General features: G+C 41.1%; 1 protein-coding gene across 4 annotated transcripts in view; it reads left to right on the top strand.

Annotated features, from left to right (window-relative positions):
• LOC102224004 (semaphorin-4B) overlaps window positions 1-23,521 on the top strand; it is a 101,641-nt gene that overhangs the window by 41,241 nt on the left and 36,879 nt on the right. Inside the window, exon 1 of one of the 4 annotated variants that reach the window (XM_023332683.1) lies at window positions 4,208-4,428. The exons of the other annotated variants lie outside the window; for them this stretch is intronic. The gene's annotated coding sequence lies outside the window, so the exon portion shown is untranslated. Of the gene's footprint in view, window positions 1-4,207; window positions 4,429-23,521 lie in introns of those variants that run through there. 4 annotated transcript variants of the gene reach the window in all.

Raw genomic sequence — 23,521 nt, 5'->3', positions numbered from 1 at the left:
TATGGACATGAGCTGCCATCTGCCGCAGCTGAGTGATTTTTACTGTCTCTGTGAGCAGCAGGTCGTGCTAGCTTGTACCAACAACCTAGCAGGCACTGGCTGTTACACAGAGCGTTAGATCATTTAACTGGAAGGAAGGAAGGAAGGAAGGAGAGAAAGAAAAGAAAGAAAGTCACGTTTAGTGGAATAACACAGGATCTGAAGCCTGTAATTTCAGCCTACACAAGGTGTTTCTATAGTCTGTAGGATTTGTGCAGTACTTGGGGAAAATAGCAGTTAATTTGAGTCATATTTTATATGCCCTCCCACAGAGTATTTCTTTGACAAAGATACACCTAAACAACGCCCAAATGCTCCTTAGTCATTACCATAAAATGTACACTGTAGAAGGTAATCCATACATTTCACGAAATCTAAGTGAACTAGTCTGCAAATTAAGTTCCTGGTAAATAAAGGGAGCAAAACAGGAAATACAGTTGGTGTCTCATCTGACCACATGAAGAGATTGTTGAGCAAAAAGCCAAGAAACTGTCTGAACTTAACCATTTCTGCTGCAATGTGAAAATCAGCTTCAGTTGGTTTTATATTAAATAAAGGCCTAAAAAGGAGGCGTTCACATGATCTAAGAGCAGATTTCTCTGCTAAGCAAACAAATAATGCACTCAGTGTGCTAACTACACAAGACTCCACTGCTGACAAACAAGCATGTTGGCATGTTGGACTTTAACGTTTAGTGCAGTGGGGTTTTTTATAAAGTTTTTTACAAGCCCAGACGCATTGTGCCAGAAGCTAGCTAAGTGTGCAGGTTGGGATATAATGATGTGGGCTGTCTTACCAGATGTGGTACTGGTATACTTTATACCAGTACCATAGGAAGGAAGAAATGTACTGGGATCTTCTTGATAAGAATTTGAAGATGAAACGTGTGGATTTCCAAACAAGACAGCAGTTCCTGACACACTGGCAAGAAAAATCTTAATTGGTTTCAGAGAAAGAATGTAAAACTGCTTGAAAGGCCCAGTCAATCACTTCACTCAAAATCTATTGAAATGCTTGAAGATCAGAATCCATGGAAAGGATCCCCTGAACAATCGCAGAAGAACGGGTCACATTCTGAAAACGGCGTGTGAAAATAACTGCGGCCAACATGGTGGCGTAAAAGGACCCTTGTTTTTGTTCAGGATCACCGCTGGTCTCCAACTACATGTCAGCTACAGAGCTGGCTAGCTTGATGAAATGCTATGAGGCAGCTACAGTATGTTCTGTGGTGGCCAAAGTTGGATTTTTAGGTTTCAAAACAACTTTCTTTGTTTCGTTATGTTTTTTTGTTGGGTGACTACACAATAGATTTCCAAATCTGCTGTTTGTCTGGTACTTAACCTCAACAAAAGCTCCGCGGGGGGCCTTGACCCGGATTTGCCTGGGCATTGGATGGCGCCTTAGTTAACGGATGATGACAGTAAAACATTATTGGAGATCAGCATCAGATCGAGGGAGACGTGTTCAATATTAACAAAATAATGTAGTACGCTCCAAATAAACTCAGATAGACTTTTTTAGAAACGTACTGTACATATCCAATAAAATGTTTAGTTAAAATCTACTGGAGTTGCAGAGAATGTGATTTTCTCATTTGTTAGATTGTAACCACAAACTATAAGACTTATGCACTAAGCAAACACACACTAGTGCACAGTTGTGAAATTGAAGAACAATATTACTAATATACACAGATTTTTATTTAAGTAAATACTTTGTAAAAACAACTAATTTCCCCATTTTTCATGGCAAAATAGTTCAAACTCTGTGAGACTGGAAGAGGACCCTCTGTGAAAATCTGATTTTAAGTCTCAGTAAGTTTAATATCTGGACTTTGACTGAACCGTGCTGACCATGAGGCTAACCGATGTTTGCAATCGGATCCTTTTCTTTCCACGTTTTGGTTTTGTTCTCGCTCGTGTTGGTCTGTCACTATAAGATACACAGACATTTCGGAGGATTCCAATCTCAGAAGTAAGTCCCTGTTTGTACTTGAAGGACTACCAAGCGTCCCCACAGATAAGGAAGAGGACCTTTGAGTCAGTGCTGGCCTACCGGGACGAAAATGTGAAGAGACTTTTTAAAAGGGAACACCAAAGCAGGTGTGGGACAGAAAGCCAGCAAGAATTGTCGTTAGGCTAACCCCTTCCTGTTCAGTCTGCACAATATGTATTTACTGGAAGCAGGCTATGAGTACAGACATCTACCTCTACGTACTCTATCAGGAAAACTGCCAAACAAAAACCCGGCAGAGAGCGACAACATTTTCAGAACGAGCCTTCACGCCTCCGTCAAGACGAGCCATTAGGATGCAGCCCGGAGCATTCTGCGCCTGCTTTTAGTTGTTGTCATCACATTTCTCAAAATATCTGACAAATTCCCTTGTTGCTTACAGTAGCCGAAAGCACAAAGCTGGAGATTAATTATAAGACTATCTCCCTCGCAGGTCTTCTGTGTTACACATGAGGCTTTATTTGCCCCCGCCTCCCTGGGTCAGAATAAAATTGTCTCTTCTGGATTTTCTACAAAAAGCAGAAAAAGCAGAGGGGCCAGGATGCAACAGTGTAACAATGCACTGTTATTAAAGGGAAACTAGACAACTTAACTTTCACAGTTCTCTTTATTCCTCCCACAAGCCAAACAGAGATTACATGAATGGCTGAGTCTGGACGTGCCCAGGTCGTTGCCTTTGTACATAATCCTCCCTAATTCTCTTTGTAGTGGACACGCTCAGCTGTCAGTCATTGTTTGAAGCCTGCAAGGAAGCCCCGGGAACAAAGAGGATAACTGATATCAACGGCGACAGAGAAAGAGGAGTTTGAGTCTGGAGTGGGGAAAAAAAAGAAATCACAGCTTCTTCTGTGTTTTGTTGCTTCCTGCTACGACAGATACATTGCGTACGGCGCATTTTTCGGAAATAAGCACAGTTCACACACTGAAGTGACATCTTGTGTCCATCTTTGACTGATACATAAAATTCAACACCAGACTGTTCAACATTGTTTCACAAAATCTGTGGTTTGTGTTTAAACTATGTCACAGTTTTACTGCATTTAATAACATACTTATTATGCAGTTTTGACACAACGAAATGTGCTTCTATTTTCTTTTCAATAAAAATAAATAGCATGTGGAACATTTGTTTCACCATACTCTGAAGTTGGGCATTTATCGTATCGTTTGTCATTTATCGTATCGTTTGTCATTTATCGTATCGTTTGTCATTTATCGTATCGTTTGTCATTTATCGTATCGTTTGTCATTTATCGTATCGTTTGTCATTTATCATGATAGAGTTGTTGTCACAATAAAAAATTTGAGGATGTTATGACAAACTCCAGTAAGCGATGTTGACAATCTGTCAAAACACATATGTCTCCATATGTGTTTTGTTGTAATGGAAGAGGCGAAGAGCAGCCATTTTGAAAGGCGAAGTTGTCCTTAAACGTCTTAGCTGGGAGTGGTCAGAGTTTCTCCCACTTTTCCAGTGGGAAGTTCAAGTTAGACGTTCCAGAGAATTTTTCCTACTGGAAAGTCGTAATTTCCAAGTTTTTTACAAGTGGAGCGCCACTAATGCCTAAATGCCCTGAGTTTCAGTCATGTTGCCTGATTATGGAAGCAATCAATAGTGTATCTAATAAAGTGGCTGTTAAGTGTATCGAAAATATCAGCTACGCATGACAAATTAGTTAACTGTACTGAAGTTTTCACTTGGATTCTGATCAAAATGTGTCGATTGGAAAAATCAATAATTGAATCATCATTGAACATCACATTTATAAATTAATGTCTAATTAACGTCTAGCTGATTCTAAAGAGTAATATTCAGAGTTCATCTTTATAGTGTCCTTTCTGTATCTTAATCGAGATATTAAAGAAATAGCACAATTTCTTCGAATTTCCTTACACAAACTGCGATGTTTTTTATGTAACTTTTCGAAAATTACATTCTTACGTATTTATTTTTGGATTTTGGATCCCGCCATCAACCGAGAGAGTCGTACTATCCCTTTAATTGTCGGTAGGGCTTTCTGTCATTAGTTCTTCCTCGTCGTTTGTTTAGGCGTCCATTGGTTCTTCCTCGTCCTTTGCGTGATGAGCAGCAGCCGGTGCCGCTGGGCTCTGTGTCGGCCGCAGGCAGCGTGCGCTGAGGGAGGAGCTAAAGTTTGGAGGCATGAAAAGGGAGCAGCGTTCAGTTTGTATCGTAGGAGATTTGCTTTCACACGCTGGGAGGATGTACGCCGCTTCTCTGACAGCGCCGGGCGCATTTTTGAGGATTTAGCCTTTAACTTTGGGTCCGTTTTTTTTCTTTTTCTTTTCTTTTCTTTCTTTTATTAAATTTTTTTTTGCCACTTTTACCCAGGGACCGGGCGTTGTTCTCTGCGGAAGGTAAGCGGCTCTCACTGCCTCCGCTCGGCTACAGTTTTATTACCCGCACAGACAACCAGGTTTTTGTGCTTAAAAAAAAAAGGGTCTAAGGAGGAATTATTTATTTTATAAATGTCTGAACAAAAAAAAAATCACACCTATGGACATGAACTATTATTTACATTTGTTTTATTATTATTAGTTTGAACAAGCTGTCCAGTCTTCTGTCATTTTTCCCCCCTCGTCCTGCTCACCTCAAGCCAGGGTTCCCCGTTTTCCAGTCATGCCTGGCTGCTTTCTGACTAAAGTACAGCTGCTAGGTCAGAAGAAAGGAGCAATCAGACTGAGATGATCAGCCCTGCTGTGCTAATGGTGCAGGAGTTGCAGAGAGCCTGATGGACTTGTCCTCCTGTGCTTCTTCTACTGGAGAAACAGCTGCTGTTTGCATCAAGCCCCGAACAAAACAACAAACGTCTCCTCTGCTGCCAGACAAAAAAAATAAATCAAAAACACTGGGGGAATTGCTGCATGATCCATAATAATTCACATGTCAGAGCACTGGTCAGGATTGATCCTGCTCAACCTTTTCTCTTCTTCAGCAGCATCAGTTTTTTTTTCTTGTTTGTTTGTTTTTAAATGTCACATCTACAATTTTTTTTTAAATTCTCTTAATTGCTGACCAGCTTCTTGCACGTTCCCTCTGGTATTCAATCATTTATTTTTGAGATTGGAAGATATTTAGCTTCCTCCTTCAGTTCTCTGTCAAGAATTAACCAAAATGTTAATACTACTTCCAGTCACAAGAAGCGATGAGTTAAGTTACTCAATATAATTACGTAGTAGTTTTGCCGTATCTGCGTCCATACTCCTCCAAACCAGCCGTCACTTGCTGGAAGTCGGTAGGAGGGACCAGCATCTGCTTTACTGGAGAATTTATGATCTAAATCACTGGCTTCTAGCCGTCTGCAGTACAACATGGATCTTTTTGAAAAAGCATATTCCCACTTGGAATTGTAAATAGACATTTGCTTTGGCCATCTTGCAACCAATGTGAAATATTTCCCAAATGTTCTGATGTTTTATAGTGATCCTTTTTTTTTTTTAAATGTATAAATGACATCATAATGTTTATCTGCACAAGCGGTTCTGAAAGTCACTCCTTAGTGTTTTTTTCTCTTCTTATTCCTTCCAAGCAGTGTGGCTATATTGTAATATTTTAAACCGGGTCTTTTGGTGCCTTTTTGCTGTTTTCACGGTGGAAACATTGTTAAAATTGGATTGAGCCGATGTTTACTGGCGCACATGAGAAGTATGTTGGAGTTGGTCCCCAGTGGAATGGGTTTGACACTGCCTGCGTTGTTTGAGTTTCAGCCACTGAAATCACACTTGGATTAAACCTTTGCATGATTGCGGCGCTAGACGGAATTGAAGACAAAACATTGTATTGCTGACAAAATACCTTTTTATATATTTGGATTCATATCCAATTCTGCTCAAAACAACAAGCAGTCAGAATGTTGACAAAACTTTAGCACTGAGAAATGTCATCGCTTTATCCCCGTCAAAGGACTTTGCTGTGCTAAAATCTCTACCAGCGTACGAGTGGTTGCACATTTTAAGTATTTATTGTTCATAAAGATGATTTCTGAGCGGAGGTGCCTTTTTAATAAAAAATAATTTGTCATTAGCAGCTGCAAAGTTGTGTAAGTCAGACTGATATTTGTAGTTAGCCGTTTTCACTCTTAATACAGTTCGCATATGTTGTCATGCTAAGCTACGTAGCTTAGCACGGCTAATGCAAGTGGTTTTGTATAGCAGCCAATTAATATTGCACATTTTATGCAGAAATTCATTGTAGTGTTTACAACCACTACTTTTATTTTATTTTATTTACTTATTTTCTGGTATGACAAGCATAGGTCTCTGGGTGTATATTTGCTTGTGTGTTTTTTTTTCCTTTTTCTATTAAGTATTTACAGCAGCGACCACATTCGACGTTACGTTCACAGGCAACCGCAAAATTAAGTTGTTATAATTTTATACCAACCATCAACATGCACGTGGCATGTTTCCTCAGCTTCGCAACACAATGGTGATGCTGGTTTTAAGTTGCGAAACCTATATGAAACTACATTAATACCAAACTTTGCAAATATTTCAGTCGGAGCCTGACCTTCTGCTCTGTAGGTTTGTTGAGTCCGAACGTGTAGCGCGCATCACTCCAGTTGTCTGTAAAGATAACTCAACATGACCCCTGGATAAAGCGTCACCTTTGCTCTGGATCTGGTCTCTACAGATGACTCCTCATGAAATTAGCTACTTTTTTTTTTTTTTTTTTTAATCCTGAGCTTTTGGAGCTAAATCTGCTGAGTGTGCTGCCTGCCTTGTGTTTGCGTTGGGCTCATGCGCCTTGTTGGGTTCAGACTGTAAACGACTGCTGGAGCCGTTCCTTCTGATGGGCTCCGGCTTTCTTGTCGTAAACAGATTTTGAGGGTCTTTTTTTCTTTCTTTCTTTCTTGTAATTCAAGGATCAACTCGTTCTCCCTCACTTTTTTTTTTCCCTTCTCTTTTGTAATTACGCGGACCCCCACCCACATGTTGAAGCACTCAAAACAAACAGCCAGTCTCCACCCACAGCTTCAGAGGAATGGTCAGCATGCGGGGAAGTTGTGGTAAAGAGTCAGAGTCGTGGAGAGAGACCCTAAAGAACTATGTGTCCAGAGGGATTTGGATCACTCAGGGGGGGGACAAACTGATGGGAACTTGCTTGTTTAGAGTCTCCTAGCAGCCTCTCTACCGGGGCTGGGATGTGGGAAACCGGTCGTTTTTCTGGGACGGGTCCAGGTCACACCCAGGGACAGAACAGCCGTGAACTACGCCGCCTTTCCAGTATGCAAACAAAAGTTCTCCTTTCAAACAATGGCTTCTGTCCATCCAGAGCAGAAAAAAGTTATTTTTTTTCTTTTTGGGGCATGTGGGCTTTCGTTTTTGCATTAAGGTTTGACTAAAACATCTGGCAGCGACGGCTCCTCGTGATGGCTGAGGAATTTGTGAGAAGTCACACTTAAGTCTTCGCACTCTGGCGAGAAGGTTTGACGCTTGCATTTGCATCCAGTGACTCTGCTTCTCTCTCTCTGCAGAGAGAGAGAGAGAGAAGCAGCTTTTGTCTGCCGGCTGCTCGGTCATTCATATTCGGCATAAACCTACGGATCCTGTTGTGAACGTCCCCCACCCCACCCCACCTGCCTCCAGGCCCTGTGGGGGGTTTAGGTGCCGGGCCAGAGTGGGATTCTGAATGCAGATGACTTTCCAGGTGGTTCTGCTGGAGATGCTGAATTTCATATGCAAATGTGATGCTCCGAATTTCATTATGGTTGCATTGACATTCCCCTGCAAAAGTACTCATACCTAGTAAACTCATTTTGTCTTGTTCCAACTGCTAGCGTTTTATTTTATGTGCTATAGCAACACTAAATAGTGTTCGGTTTTGAAGAAAAGAGGCAGCATGACTGGTTTTTGCAACATTTTTTATGTTTTTATGAACTTAAATACCTTAAAATAAAAGGAACCAGTTGCTATCAGATTTAACCTAAGTAGAATCTGTGGTAATTTAATCTGAATATATTCTCAGACAAAATAATTTTGATAAAATTTTTAAAAATGGTTTAGCCCAAAAAAGAAAAAAGACTGGTGGAGGTTCACCTTCCAGTTGGAGAACCCTAAAAAGACAGCAACAATAGGATTGTTTATAGCATGTTCAAAGTGCAGACTACAATTTGAGAACCTGTGACAATACTTCAAAGAAATGCTTCTTAAAAATGCTTTCTGGCTGTAAATTCATGCTATAAACCATCCATTTTATTCTCTTGTCTAGTCCTGTATGTCACAGGAAATCCTAAAAAGTTCAAGAAGCTTTCATACTTTTGCTGGAGGGAAAAAGGGAGACAAACTGGAAACTGAAGGTCAATAATGATCCATATTGTTGTGATTTACAGCAAAAGTTTTGCAATTAAATATTTTGTATCATAGCTTGGCTACTCTGGGAGTGTTTTCACACCTGGTTACGTATTCACACCTTCCCAAATGAACTGGACGTTCTGAACTAACTGGAGTTTAATTAGAGCGGACTCAGTGGGGCTGGTGTGGATGCACCCCAAGAAAACTGCAGCAATGAATCCTCCATTTACCTGGCTTAGTGAGGTGGTATTGTTTACTGTCTGTTTTGCACTTTATTTGTTTTAAAGTGTAAAATCAGTGATGTTGAGCTTCTCATTAATCTTAACATTAGTTCTTAACCTTCCCTGTCTTAGTTCTGTTGCATTTCTTCAGTAGCTCCATGCTAGTCTTTAGCAATGGGGGCTTTTTCTTGATGAAGCTGCGTATTGACAGCGCCTGCTGTGGTTAGAATCTCGGTACTATGCTTCCCCCTAAACGCCTCTCTGTAGGTCTCCAGTGGAAGTGGGCTTGTATCGCCGCCGTTTCTATTTGTATTGAAGGTTGGACAAAGTGCACTCGGCTGCGGCTCGCAGGAGATCCTGACTGAGGCGGCTATCGGTGGATGGAAACGTGTTGCATAACGAGCTTCTCTCCGGAGAGAAATATAACATTTCCTCTGCTCTCCTTCAGTTTTTTATTTTTTTTTTAAGGAAAGCCAGAGAAAAAGAGAGCATGACGTTTTGGAATGAAAACACACCTGCTTTATGTCTGGAATGTTTTTTTTTTTGTTTGTTTTTTTCTTGAGAATCGGACGTTTGCCCATTTTTCTGGAAATTTGCAGCTAAAAAACTTTAGAAATCTGAAATTCTCTAGGGTGTGTGTGTGTGTGTGGTTGATCTATCAGAGGTTTGAAATGTTGACTCGCCTACGTCCAGCGAGTTGCAGCAGTATTCATGCCATCGGTGGGCGATATGGACTCGAAGGTTTTATCACAATATTTTGGGGTGTTATTGTGACATGAGCTATTTGTTACTACTTTGTTAGGCGACTGTGTGTCACGGCAATTATAGCCCCACAAACACAACTACTGCTTTTAAAAAACATTCCCATTTGTAAAATGCTTTTTTTAATGACGTCAACCTCATGAAGATGTGTGATTTTATCACTAAAATGCACAGTAACTGCAATTATCAGATGTTTTTTTGTTAGTTGATGATCTCGAACTGTGGAGAAAATTGGTAAAGCTCCCAATCCCATCGACGGACTTTTTTTGTTTGTTTGTTTTTAGGGTTTTTTACATTGGAATTTATTCTTATAAGAAATTAATCGGTGATGAACGATACAATAAATGTGGCGTTCTGCTGACCTTATCCATTTCTGTTGCCGCTTGGTGAAGACCAGATGTGTGGTTTACGCAAAATACATGGAAATTGGAAAGCTTTGAACACTGTTTTAAAGCTCTCCATTCAGTTTCCTGTTTGGCTTCATGCTAGATGACATGAAGTCATTTTTCAAACGTTAGTGTGAGGGATTTTGGTAGAGCAGCAGAGGATCTTCTTACAGTGGATCAGTTAAAAAAAAAAATTTTTTTTAGCTAGTTTTTGGTTTGGCAAAGAAATGTAAAGGCATGTTTGATTTTTAATCCACCTTTTATGAAGCAGGCTTTGGTGAGGGTTTGGCAACAAAAAAGTGCCCTTCTGTCTGACTTCTACAGCATAGAAAATAGGATGGTCTTTTTTATGATCTGTATCTCCTGGTAGTCCTTTAAGCTTTTGGACTGGCTCCATACTAAGATTACAGTGTTGAAAAAATTGCACCTGTTGGCACAGCAAAACCTGGATCTAGTTGAAGGATTTCACCTGCACACATGAAATGACTCACAGCAGAACAGGCCTGTGCTGCCACAGTGAGTAGGTGGATATGCAATCAGGCATGGAGTTTCTCCAGAAATCTGATTTCAACAACACGGGAGAGAAGTTTCAATTTTACCTAGGGGGAAAGCTGGGGATTTTCCTGAGAGGTAAATGTTGCCTAATTGTTTCCCAACCTTCAGTTCTATTTTTGTTTTTCTCCCCACAGTTGAGGGAAAAAATAGTTTCTGCTGTATTTCTCTGAAAACTCTGTGGGTAAACATCCATCCCCATTTTCACTATTCAGGAACAGATGGGAGACGTTTGTCATTCTGGACAGGGTTACCGAGACATTCCTAGGGCTTTAAATCTCTAGGGAACCGCAGTGAGGACCGTTATCCACAAACAGAGAAACCATGAAACAGTGGTGAACCTTCCCACTACCAAAATCACTCCCAGAGCACGGGTTCTCCAGGAGGTCACAAAAGACCCAATAATAATAAAAAAAAAAGTGTGCAAAAAGGGCATCTGTTGGCAAACTACTGCAGGTACAAAAAGAAAAGAAAAAAAACACACAATGCCTGTTTTATATTTGTCCCCCCAAAAATCTTGACTTTTCCAACAGCAGCTTTTGGCAAAATATTCAGTGGACTGATGAGGCAAAGTTGTAATTTATTTTAGGAATGTCGTCCTGGTGCATCTCCTGCACAATATCTCATGAAAAGATCATGCGAATAAGCTTTGGTACTTCGTGACCTGGACCGCTTGCCGTAGTTGATGGAGCCATAAATTCTGCCGTCTACCAGAAAACCTTGAAGGAAAATGTCTGACCATCTTTAAGCTGAAGGTGCTCAGTTATGCTGCAGGAAAAAGATCTAAATCACACAAAGTCCGCATCAAAAGAATGACAAGACAACAAACAAATGCAAAACAAAAGTTTTTTTGGACTGAGCTTTGCTAAAGCCCAGATTTTGACCCGATTCAGATGGTTTGTCGATCTCTTAAACAGGCCAGTAATGCTGTAGAACTCTACAATGTGGCAGGACTAAAAAACAGTGATGTCAAAACAGTGATGTAAAATACTGATTGCCAGTTAGTGCAAACGTTTGCTGGCAACTGCTGCATAACCAGTTATTAGGCTGAGCCGGGGGAAAGCTTTTACTCCACATCTAACTTTGAGGTTGGTTTGGAAAACTTGAAAAAACAAACTAAAAACGGCATTTGTATTTGCTCATTCGTCTACCGAATTAATTTTGATCTTACCTGTCAGGGTAGAAAACACTTTTTCACACCACGGCACGCTGACCTCTATGTACTTTTTTCTTTTTTTTTTAAGCTGAAGGTAAACCAACAACTGCCTTGGAGCAGCAAAGCTGTCAAATGACTCATCCAGCCCATATCGTGTTCCCACCTGGAGCTAGCTATACGTGAATAGACTTGCGGTCGCAATCATGTAAATTTCTACCTGAACGCAGAGGTGGTCAGTAAATCTTCGAACCTTGTTCGATCCCAATACCCATACAGAATGGGATGGGTATTGGGATCCCATTCTGTATCCCAATACAGTCATCTGATACGCTTTTAAATCCCATTGCACTGCTTGTCAGATCACATAAAGAAATGAGTCGTCGTGTCGGTTTAGCCGCAGGGATTAATCCTGCAGAGGTACCCCCACTCTCCAAACTTGATGTGCAAGTCATGAGATGACTGGTTCGCTACAGACATCCAACCTCCTTTAGGTTTGATGATGTAATTAGCAGATGAACTGTGATGCTGATGCAACGCCTCCGTCATGCGATTACGCAACTATAAATCATCGACTGTCTTTTGTCACACTAAGGAGTTGGTCCACAGCGTTCTCGGACGTCATGACCAGCCATGTGGACGACTGACATGTTGTCCTGTTGTTCATAAAGCAACTGTTTGTTGACATCTTTTGACCGTCGGAGCCTGAAGCTATATGATTTCTAGTTCCTTGCGTTTCTTTTGTAAAGGATGTTCCCACCCAAAGCAAAATGTTGAGTTCTTATCAGAGGGATTTCCTGATTGGTCAGAGAACTTCGTTAGACTCAAGTTACTTGAGTCAAGTAGGTCATTGAGTTGGAAGTGTGGAAAGCTTCTAAACCCAGAAGAACAAAATGAAAACAAAGGGGGATTAGTGTAATCTTGGTGTAGACTTGTACAGTGGGCTAGTAGCCATTATATCCTGTAGCTGTAAATATAGCTTCTTTCACATCTAAAGAGGCTTCTACAGTTTCTGTAACTGGGCTTTGAGTCTGACGCGCGGCTCATAATTGACGCTTTAAAAGTTCCTCAAGCAGCGGCGTCCCACTGTTCCCCCGTCAGGCTTGAATAATTTGAGGCGAGGACACGTCTGTATTAGAGGGAAAAAGGTGACCCCGGCTCTCCTTCCAGCACTTATCTCCTCCGCCAGCTCCGTTTCACTCGCTCTTTCTGAAACGATAATTGCCACTTCCTGCGTGGCGGAGCCGGGCTCTGATCTTGAATGTTCCCCTGAGCTCATTGGACAGTAGATTACAGTAAGAGCAGAGCGCCTTTTGGGGTTTGTCACAACTTGCAGAAAGGAGACTCTCTGGAAGTCCTGCTGCTAAGTTTAAAGAAGCACTCCTGCAGCGGTTAACCATTTCACTCAGAGCTGTTTGGTCATCTCGGGTCATGCGAAGCATATTTATTGTCAAGTACCATAAAAGAAGGCCTTATAAGGCAAATAATAGATGCATTTATGTGCTTTCCAAAGGGAATTAAATGTATTTCAGACTGCATTAGAGGATCTTGTGCTGTGTTCTCAGAAGTGTTTTATAATTAGCCTTTGGACTGAGGACTCACTAATGAAGCAAAACATTATGACTACCTGCCTACTAGAGTAATGCTCACCCTATTTTTTATTTATTTTTTCTTTTTTTCTGTAAAGGCAAGAAAGGGTGAGTTGCTCTCTGGCAGAAAAAACTATCTTCTGGAAGTTGGGTAGTCGGAGCTGTTTTCAGCAAAAATAAACGTGCACAAACACACACGCGCAAACACACACACACACACAAAATTCAGGCCAATCACACAATAGTTTTGTACGCAGAAGGAGGCGAAAAAAATTGCCAGGGATGTTGTGATAAGAAGGTTGAGAACAAAATGACTCGATTTTCATCAGGCATGTGCGACAATGAGAACTGATTTCGACAGTTCGACCCAACAACGTAGATCCATTAACACGACGTTGGGCCCATCAAAGGATGGACTTTGCTGGGCGATTGAAGAAATGCTGTAATCTCTGCCGCCAGCTTGTTGGAAGCTGATCTTCATCCTGCTTGGGTCAGATTTGTTTATCCACCTGTAGGTGAAACAAATGCCCAAACGTGTTCTCCTCTAAGCATTTTCTAAACCATATTTAGCTGTGGTGGGAACTTTGTCCTTTTAAAGGGCCAGAAACAGATTCCCATGAAACAATGTGAACATGGCCTGCAACAAGGCTAAGGTAGGTGATCCATTTATAAAGTAACATCTATATGGAAAGCAGAACCCAAGGTTTCTAGGAAGAACATTGCCAGTACCATTCCTCTACCTCCGCTGGCTTGCCTGCTTTATGCGTCCAACATTGCTGCTTTTGGCTTTGGGTAGGATTCAGCATGGGCACCCTGTCCGGTCTGGCAACAGACCGCAAGAACCAACCTCTGGTTCTGTTGAACTGTGCAGTGAGAGCTAGCTTGTCTGTTGGCTCAAACCACACAGGCCAGCCTTTGCTCCTCATGTGACTCCATTCCCCGGCTCACCGCTGGTCCTTCCTTACACCGCTTTTGATTGATATTGTCTGCTGTGGTCAACTTTTTGAGATGCACGTCCACTTCCAGGACAAACTCTCCTCTTACTGCCCATTATATCCCACTAATGAAGAGACGCTCTGAGTTTTTTCACTTTGCCTGTCAGTGGTCATAATGTCATTCCTGACTGATGGAAACTCACTGCAAGTATTTGTATTCGTGGCTCTGCTTCTACTAATCATGTTTCCATCGTTTAAACAGTTGGATTCCATGGATTTGCCCAACCTTGCGATTCAAACCTCGACAGAAATTGAAGTTTGAAAAACTCCAAAGCATTCAGTGACAATTTAGAAAATAATCTTTATTTAAATTTACTTCTGCTGGGCAGCAAGATGAGCCGCCACGGAGTGTTTCATCACACATTCAGGTTAGTACTTGGCACTATTCTTCATCATCAGAACCAATCTATTGGAACCTCATCATCATCTTATGCTGAAATGTTCCAGGGACATGACGCAGCAGGAAGCATTACAGCCGGCGATCATCTCTCAGATAACTGTGTGAATAATTAATGGTACATGCATGAAAAGTCGCCTTCCTCAAGCGATCAATCTGGCATCACACGCATAAATAATTGATTATATAAATGAATTTCAAACTTCTGTTTTTTATTATTATTATGAATAGTCTTGTTGTCGAGGAACTAACAGCAGAACTAACTAACGTCCCAATAGATTGAAGGATAAGGGAAAGATGAAATGCAGTGTATTAAATAATTGGCCATTGATTAGCAGGGTAAACTACTGCTGTCTGGAACTATTTGTGTATACTTGTGATTATTATTATTGTAATTTATTATCCTTTTTCAGAGGTAGTTTTGCCTTCGGGCCTCAGGATCCTGAACCTTCAGCCTGCGTCTGTTCAGAGTTACACCCATAAAAGTTGAGTGTTATTCTGGGTTAAACTCTTTATTTGCTGCGTGCCGACACAGAGGCCGCTGTCGGCTTCAGATCCAAGACGAAGCGGTACCTGCAGGGTGAAAGTGAAATTGGAGAGTCAATATTTTTCTCTGGGTATATTACAGCTTGGGTTTTTTTCTTGTGCGGTGTAATGAAGGAGCGCCACTGAAACTAGATTGTAGGTGATTTAATTCTTTTTGTTGTTCCAGCTATGAGTATTTACTTTAATAAGAATAAGAATTTAATTTCCTGCAATGTGGGATGTTTTTTTTTTTTTTAAGCGAAAACTGTTTTATTTTTCTCCCTTGTCTTTGTTGAGGTCTGTTTTTATGAATGTAGGCCACATTAAAAAGCACCCAAGGACTCCGGTTGGAGGATATCCTGGAGATTTGGGTCTGATATACCCGTCAGCAGAGAAAGCAAAGAACCCATTTAGCACCGCTGCACTCAAGAGGCATAACTCAGAGACGACTTCCTGTTTTTTTTAAAGTTCCACAGACCTTTTTTCTAACCTGTCTTGCGGATTTACTGTTCAAAGTGCTAACTTTTACAGTGACGCAGATTTGGTTCGGTCGGAGAACGCCAGCATGCAGATGTAGACAGCCCTGGTAAACGTGTAAAAGGCCTTGAACTAAATGCATCTTTTATTACTGCAGCATAATCTCACAAAATTCTATAAAAATCCAAAAGGAAGCAGACTGTTCACATTCAATGATGCAAAAATAACTCATTAGATGCCTTCAAAACTAACTTCTAGGCACACAAAATATTAAAATCCTGCTGTTTTTTATTTTTATTTTACGGTAACTAGTTTGGGATAAACTATCATCTATGTCCAGGTCATCTACAACACTTCCTGCCCGTCGTGGTCTTTGGCATAATGGACTATTTTTAAGTTTAAAGTTGGAAAACGCTTAAAAAAAACATGAACTCGTTATTCTTAACGGAAAAGTTGAAGATTCCTTTACAACCCCTTTGTCAAAATCCAATATGGCCGCTCTGACTATAAAGTATAGTTATAGCTAGAGTAAAAGTTTCTTAACACTTCCATTTCTACCTCTGAGGGTAGTTAGCATTTCTGTTCGGATGTTTGTGGTTATTTACTCTGCATCAAAGTTAATTTGTTAGAACTAACTTTGGTCATAATAATGGTGCCAAACTTTCTTTTCAAATTTTTGCCAAACTCTCTTTACCCAGTTCTCATAATGCAGTTAAAACAAACATTTCCAAACATGTTTTTTTTTTTTTGTTCTTGTATTAATAAATACAAAATTAAAGGCTTTTTATATAATAAAAAATCTGAGTGAGATTGTGCTACGACAGCAGAGAAAAGCCAGACAAGCAATTTTTTAATTTTTTACACACATCTTTAAGGCTGCCGGTAAACCCGTCCACATCTGTATTGTGGCTCAGGGAACATGGTGAGCAACATCTACGTGCAGGTGTGCACCGCATCTGCAACCGGTTACGTCATTCCAGTCATCTGTTCCTCATCGTTGTCTTACGCACTGTCTCTCTCTCTCTGCGCTCCCTCCATCCAGACGTGCTGATTCATGCTCGGGTGTCGGGTAAACTCGGAGTCACTCTCGTTCGCTGTGATGATGAATTTACGATGAGCCCTGCCAGCTCCGGGAAACAATCGCTGCAGTCTCAGCTGCTGCACGGGGGCCCTTTGGAGTTTATTTTTAACCCAGACGTGATTTATTTAGCAGTCTGCTTTCTTGTTTTTTGCGAGCATTCTGCTGAGCTCAAACCTGCGCTGTGTTGCTCCGTCTCATCTGTCCCTCCGCTGTTATGGTTCATTGTTTGTGTGTCGCGGCCGTCAGCCAGCCACTTAATTTTGTTTTCCATCGTCCGGGCCTCATATGGCTGCTTTTTTATAACTGCTTTACAGCAAATAATGTCCTGTGCCACATTAACCATCTGTGAATGCATTTACCCAATTGGTGTCATTTTTCATTAGGCCTAGATATTTAAAACTGAACTACTTTGAGTGAAAATAACTTTATTCACCCCATTTGGTTTATTTTTACTTGTACTTTTTACTGCACCCCCATATGTGCAGATAGAAGTCTGATTTATGCTTTTTATTTCATTTTCTGCTGCATTTTTACCTGCGCAGTGCAAATTAATGCTGGTCAAAATTCGTCAACACAATGTCAAACTAAGCATGGGCTGAGTCCCAACACCAAGCTATGCCAGACTTTTAAAATTACACTTCAGCAGCTAAGATTTCTCACACAAAGAGCTTTTTTTTTCTCCCTTCTGTTTCTTAACATTTCCTTCACTATCCAGTGTTGCCAGGCAGGATGACACATTTTTGTGTTAACACCAAATTCTGACCCTACGACCTGATTTTTCCACTATCCTGGCTATTGCCTTCTTGCGCAACTGAACTCAATTCAACTCTCACTGTGTGGGCTTTCTCCCATTGACTTGGATTCCCTCTGGTAGATTTGCAACTCGGCCAATCAGCGAACAGAAGAAGTTGTGGATGTCGATTTTCTGCCTGTAGTTTTAGCCATGGCGGCGGAGGAATTGAACAAAGCCGCCCAGACTCTTCCAAATATTGAAGTATCATTAACAGCCATTTTGTTCAGTTGGACACTTCTCTCTTTGCAGTGGAGGAGGGGTGTTTGCAGAGCAGGCAATTTCCGGTAAGCTTCATAGTGTCGAACTGGCGCATTACATTTGTCACAGACAACCCTTAGTGATTGGGTAAAATTTAAACCGTCAACACAGTCCACGCTTCCAGGAAGTAATCATTTCTCAATAGCCAAGAGTTGAGACCTTCTGGACGAAGTGAATCGTAGGACAAGGGCCTGGTTCTTACCAGATTTTCACAGCTGAAGTTGAGATTTGTCGTACCAGGCAGTCTTTGCAGTCCGTTTTTGTCTAGTTTTGGTGAACCTGTGCAAATTGTAGGACAGGGGTTTATTTGAGCTGCATCACCATGTCTATATGCATGAATGGATTAAATTCTTGAAGTTTTTGACGGGCAAGTCTCATTGTGTTTTTGTTCTCTTGGCTTTTTTTTGTTGTTGTTGTTAAATATGGCAAGACCTCGATTTCCAGGTGGATTTTTATAGAACAAACATTTGGTCTACAGCCCTGAATTGAACAGTGAACCCTCGTTTTTCGTGAGGACTGCGTTCCAAAAAGAACCCGTGATGGGCGAAATCTGTGAATTAGTTACCTTCATTTTTTACAATTATTATACAGCATAATTAAATACTCTACATTGAAACCAAAGAACAAAGCCTGTTTTCAGGCCCAAGCATTTTCTTTAACAAATAAAATGCTTTGTTACAAATAACTACAGTAAAATAATAATTTTAGTCAGCAATACGAATTACAGTCGGACAAATTGTGACTCGGATATTTCACTGTTCCTCTGACTGAGACGCTGCGGCCTCACTCTGCTCTCTAGTGGCTTTTTCTCCTGCAGCCTGCGGTGCAGGTGTGTTTTTTCAAGAGAAGAACATAATTATCGGTAGTTGCTGTTGTCGCTCTTTTTTTCTTCTGGGCAAAAATATTTTCCAAAATTTTCCAAGCTGTATTACATATATTTAAATACCTATTGGCACACAGGTAGAGAAGAAGCACAGAGACTGTTTAGCCAATCAGGATGCAGAACACTATGCACTGTGGGAAAAAAACTGCACAAAAAAATCCACGAGGCCGTGAAAGGTGAACCGCGTTACAGCGAGGGTTCACTGTATTTTCAATAAAATTATACCGCTTTTCCAATGGGTAAAGAGGCCCATCACCACCAATCATTCATTGATTGGAGATTTTGTTCCCTTCCCCACCTCCCCCTAGGTGATTCCTGAACCAAGCCAGGACTGCCGCCCGCACTAAGCAGCCTGGCATAAGTGTGAATTATAATGACAAACACAGCAAGGAGTCTCTGTCTTGTCAGGCTCCCACTGAGGTCTTTTCTGCTCAGTATAATGACTCTATAAATCTCATTGAACAGCCAGCTGAACCCAAGACATAATGTCGTTTTAAGGGTCAGGCACCGAAAGAGCTGAATTTCACAGTTCTGCAACATTAAGACATTTATCTGGTCCAACGGAACAGATTTTTCTTTTGAGTTATTTTTTTTTTCTCTTTTATCGTGGTGTAAATTGCTGACTGGTGTGTTGAATCCAGTTTATTTGTACAGCACATTTCAGCAACAAGGCAGTTCAAAGTGCTTTAAACCATTAAAAACATAAGAGTAACAAATTATGAAACGAGCACTGAATGCAACACCTTGTCAAATCCCAGCATCAAAATCAAGGATGTTGATCAATGTTCCATTTTTATTAAATAAACGGCGACTATAAGCTGGTGGGTTTTAACCTTGATTTAAAGGAGCTCAGTGCTTCGGCTGTTTTGCAGTTTTCTGAAATTTTGTGATGCATAGCAGCTAAATGCTGCTTGTGCATGTTTGGTTCTGGGAATGCAGAGTAGACTAGAACCAGGAGACCCGAGTGATCTGTAAGACAAAACAACAGACACTTCTTGTATCTGATTTCAGAGACGCTGATTAATTGAATTAAAGTTGATCTATGAATGAGGAAAATATTGGAATCTTAATCAAGAAGCTAAGACTCTAAAGAAAACCGAATATTGCTATTGGCTTGGGGGGCTTATTGGTGTGTCTCTTTCCCTGATCGCTTTGCAGACACTGTTTACACGATGTCCAGTCCTGCATATGGAGCTGGCCACGTCGCATCAACGCATGCTGTTCCCCATCCTCTGATATCGACGCGACCCGGCGGAGTGTGTCGTCCAGCTCGTCTGTCACATCTCATCCGTTTCTGAACAGATGCAGATATTAATGGGGAGTCTCCTGAGAGTTTAGAAGGTTAATTAATCTGTGGCTTCAGGCAATATGGCAGCAGCATCAACCTTCACATACAGGAAGCAGCAGACCCTCGCCTAAACAAACAGATGGGTCTTCTTGGACCGAGCATAGCTGGTCACTTGAACTGTATTAGGAAGAGACACGTTTAATGTGATTGTGTGGTTTAGCTGTCTAGAGTAGAAATGCAACATGCATGGCTTTATATTTCATATACTCTTAGTGTGGCGATTCTGTGTGGATCTCTATCCAAGTCTGAGGAATCCCTCTGAACAACATCCTGTAGTATTTCATTAGAATTTTAAAAGACCTGTGGAGTTGCGAAAGGAAGCACCCTGGGAACATTGCGACCTGCAGATTCCTGCCGCACGTTTAGCTGCTGTGCATGTCGTCCCAGCAGGCATGAGGGGGAGGACAGGAGGAGGTGGGGATGAGCTAGCTTCACTGAAGATACGTAAAACAAAGGCGTAAGTGCAATATGTTTTTGGTTTTTTTTCTCTTTTTTGCAGTTGTGGCTAACCAGATGGCCTTTTTTTGTGTCTGTATACTCCAGTTAACGACCAATCAATTTAATAAATTAGTTGACTATTATTTCTGTCGATTAATTTGATTAATCGTCTCTCTTCTCTTAGCTAAGTCATTTCTCTTGGATTCCAAACTACTACCTTTTATAAAATAATCTGCATTATTTATATATTTAAAAAATATATATTTATCATTGGCGATAAGACAAAAATCCGCTGATCGATGCACCTCTAGGTTTCCTTCCCAAGCAATAGATTAATTGCGTGGCATTCAGGTGCAGTAAGTTCAGCTCCTCTGCCTCCAAACAATGCTTCTGCAGGTAGCAGAAAGGCTCTAAATATCTTCCTAGTGTTGTTTTAGCATATGTTCAGTCTGATTGTATGTCTAAAATGGGAAAGGCTCAGTGGGAGTCCGTCTTGCCACGCCCTCGCCTTGTTCTGTCAGAAGATTTATTAGCTACCGTCAATATTTGAAGGAGGTCACCTGGGAGTCGCTGTAATGATGCAGGAGACGTCATGTTCTCCTCTGTGTTTATATTTTAAACCATACCACCTTTTGGTAATGGGCTGCTCCAGCGGGGGAGTAGCGAGTTATCATCATAGAAGAAGAATCCTCTGGTCTGTTCACTCAGCGCAAGTGTGTGTGGTTATTGCCTCGTATTTGTAGATTAATAATGGAGAAAAAGAACCCTGTTTTTATCTAACGGTGTGCAGCTGGTGGGGGAGGGCAGAGTCCTACTGCACTACATTTATACAACCTGGTCACTTTGGTACTTTCTCTAATAACTTGGTCACTTTAAAATACATTAACTTTACTCTTGCATCCCCAGACAGTTTACTTATTCATTTGCATATATGTGTGTGTCTATAAATTCCTGACCTGCTTGTTCCAACTCTTTCCGACTCCCATTTTCTTAGGACATGTAAGCTCATTCCTGAAATTCTGAGTTCAGCTGTGAACAAACATTGAATATACGGTGGAGGTTTTTTTTAACAGAGGCGTTTGTTTTAAATCAACACAAAAAAACTAAACGCATTACAGTATTATTAATATGTTGTAGAGCAAATGGACCTAACCTTTTCCTTAGAAAACCCAACTTAAACTGAATAATCGACAAGGTTTCCCCCAGAAAACTTGCTAAGCCCGGTGGTGGAGCGCTCGACAGTCAGTCATCCAGTGGCCCGTCGTGTTTTTGAGTAAAAAAAAAAGTTTAAGGTTGACAGGAAATTTTAAAATATCACTTGATAATTATGTGTTATTGGGAGATTAATACCTGAACACCAGTGTTGTAGTCAAGACCACTTAACCCGAGACCAAGTCAAGACCAAGACCAAGGGAAGTCGGGACCGAGTCAAGACCAAGACCTGTGCCCCGCGCTACATGACACAATAAAATGTGAAATATGTTCAAAATGGCTAATCAAATTGATCTGAAAGATTCACATTCCCATTAAAACACCTAGATATTAAATACTTTGAGCTGAAATAAATTTAACCAATATTAAAAGCAGAACAACCTCTTTGTTCTGCTTATCTAAAAAGATAATGCCCTGCTCAATTTCCCATATCATTCATGCCAGAAATCACCACTGTCTGCACCATTATACATAGCAATTGAGGCAATGCCCTGACAGTAAACAATGCTCAACTACGAACACTGACCAAAGAGCAACAACCAAGAAGTAACCAAGCACAAGGCGCTCACCATGACTGTTCTCACCCTCCCTCCCACTGCATGAAGCCAGGCAGCACAAAGCTGTAATGTCTCCCATCATGGCAGACATTACAGCTGCCATTTTGAATGAAAACAATCAAAGAGCAATGCGCATTCTCTGAGTGCTCTTTTGTTCTTGCGTTTTATTTATTTGCTAATTAAATAAATAACAATGTATATAATTAAATAAAATAACGATAGCCACTGCAGTGTACGCAGAGCATTACAATCACAAAGAACGGCTCTCAGTGAGGCTCCAGTCCTTTATTCTTAGTAAAGAGAAGTTCAGGAGACTCGGATCGTTCATCACTATATTGTAGACTTTTGGACACAGTGTTGTCCCATATATGCGACACATTAGTCAACACTTCCGCACAATAATTCAGCGCAGTGAGGGACTTTTTTTTTTTTTTAATCTCAAATGCTAACGTGTCTCTGTACAGCTAGCTTTGCTAGCATCACGTCACCGGAGCAGCTTACCTTTCTTGGAGCTTCTTTTCTAAGTGACGAAAAAGGTCTCAGAGCGCCGCGCGCGAGTGAAAGGTGGGGAGAGTAACGGAAACACGTAATTGGTAAGTCACGTTATTGCTTGGATTTTAGTCGGTGCGTTTTGCATCCAGTGAAAACAAACATGGTAACAAATGAACTGGACAACATGCTGTAAGTTTAGTGATATTTCCACAGTCGCGGTCTTGACTGGTCTTGAAATAAAATCCCGAGTCCTCAGCGCCCGAGACAAGACCGAGACCAAATGCAGTCGAGTCTGAGACGAGATGGAGACCATCTAAAAATGGTCTCGAGACCAAGGTCTCGAGTACTGAAACACTGCTGAGCACAAACTATAAAGTCTTAAAAAATGCAGACATAAAAAAAAACTTAAATAAATAAGCCATGCTTAGCCTGGTGGGGGCACAAGTAAAGCCTGGTGGCCCACCAGGCTTACAATACACTGGAGGAAGCACTGATTAAATCTGATCAGAAGTTTGTTGTATATATCCTCATGTGTTAAGAGAAAGCAAAAGCAAAATTGGCATCAGGAAAAAGCTGGTCGGTGCATCTCTGCTTCAGATGATGACTAAAAGCAGTCAGTTCACCTGAATGTAGTCCCATATATGCGACACATTAGTCAACACTTCCGCACAATAATTCAGCGCAGTGAGGGACTTTTTTTTTTTTTTAATCTCAAATGCTAACGTGTCTCTGTACAGCTAGCTTTGCTAGCATCACGTCACCGGAGCAGCTTACCTTTCTTGGAGCTTCTTTTCTAAGTGACGAAAAAGGTCTCAGAGCGCCGCGCGCGAGTGAAAGGTGGGGAGAGTAACGGAAACACGTAATTGGTAAGTCACGTTATTGCTTGGATTTTAGTCGGTGCGTTTTGCATCCAGTGAAAACAAACATGGTAACAAATGAACTGGACAACATGCTGTAAGTTTAGTGATATTTCCACAGTCGCGGTCTTGACTGGTCTTGAAATAAAATCCCGAGTCCTCAGCGCCCGAGACAAGACCG

The sequence above is a fragment of the Xiphophorus maculatus genome, chromosome 4 (assembly GCF_002775205.1).
Source record: "Xiphophorus maculatus strain JP 163 A chromosome 4, X_maculatus-5.0-male, whole genome shotgun sequence".
Classification (NCBI taxonomy): domain Eukaryota; kingdom Metazoa; phylum Chordata; class Actinopteri; order Cyprinodontiformes; family Poeciliidae; genus Xiphophorus; species Xiphophorus maculatus.
The sequence above is the reverse complement of the archived record's forward strand: the minus strand, read 5'-3'. Positions and strand labels throughout refer to the sequence as shown.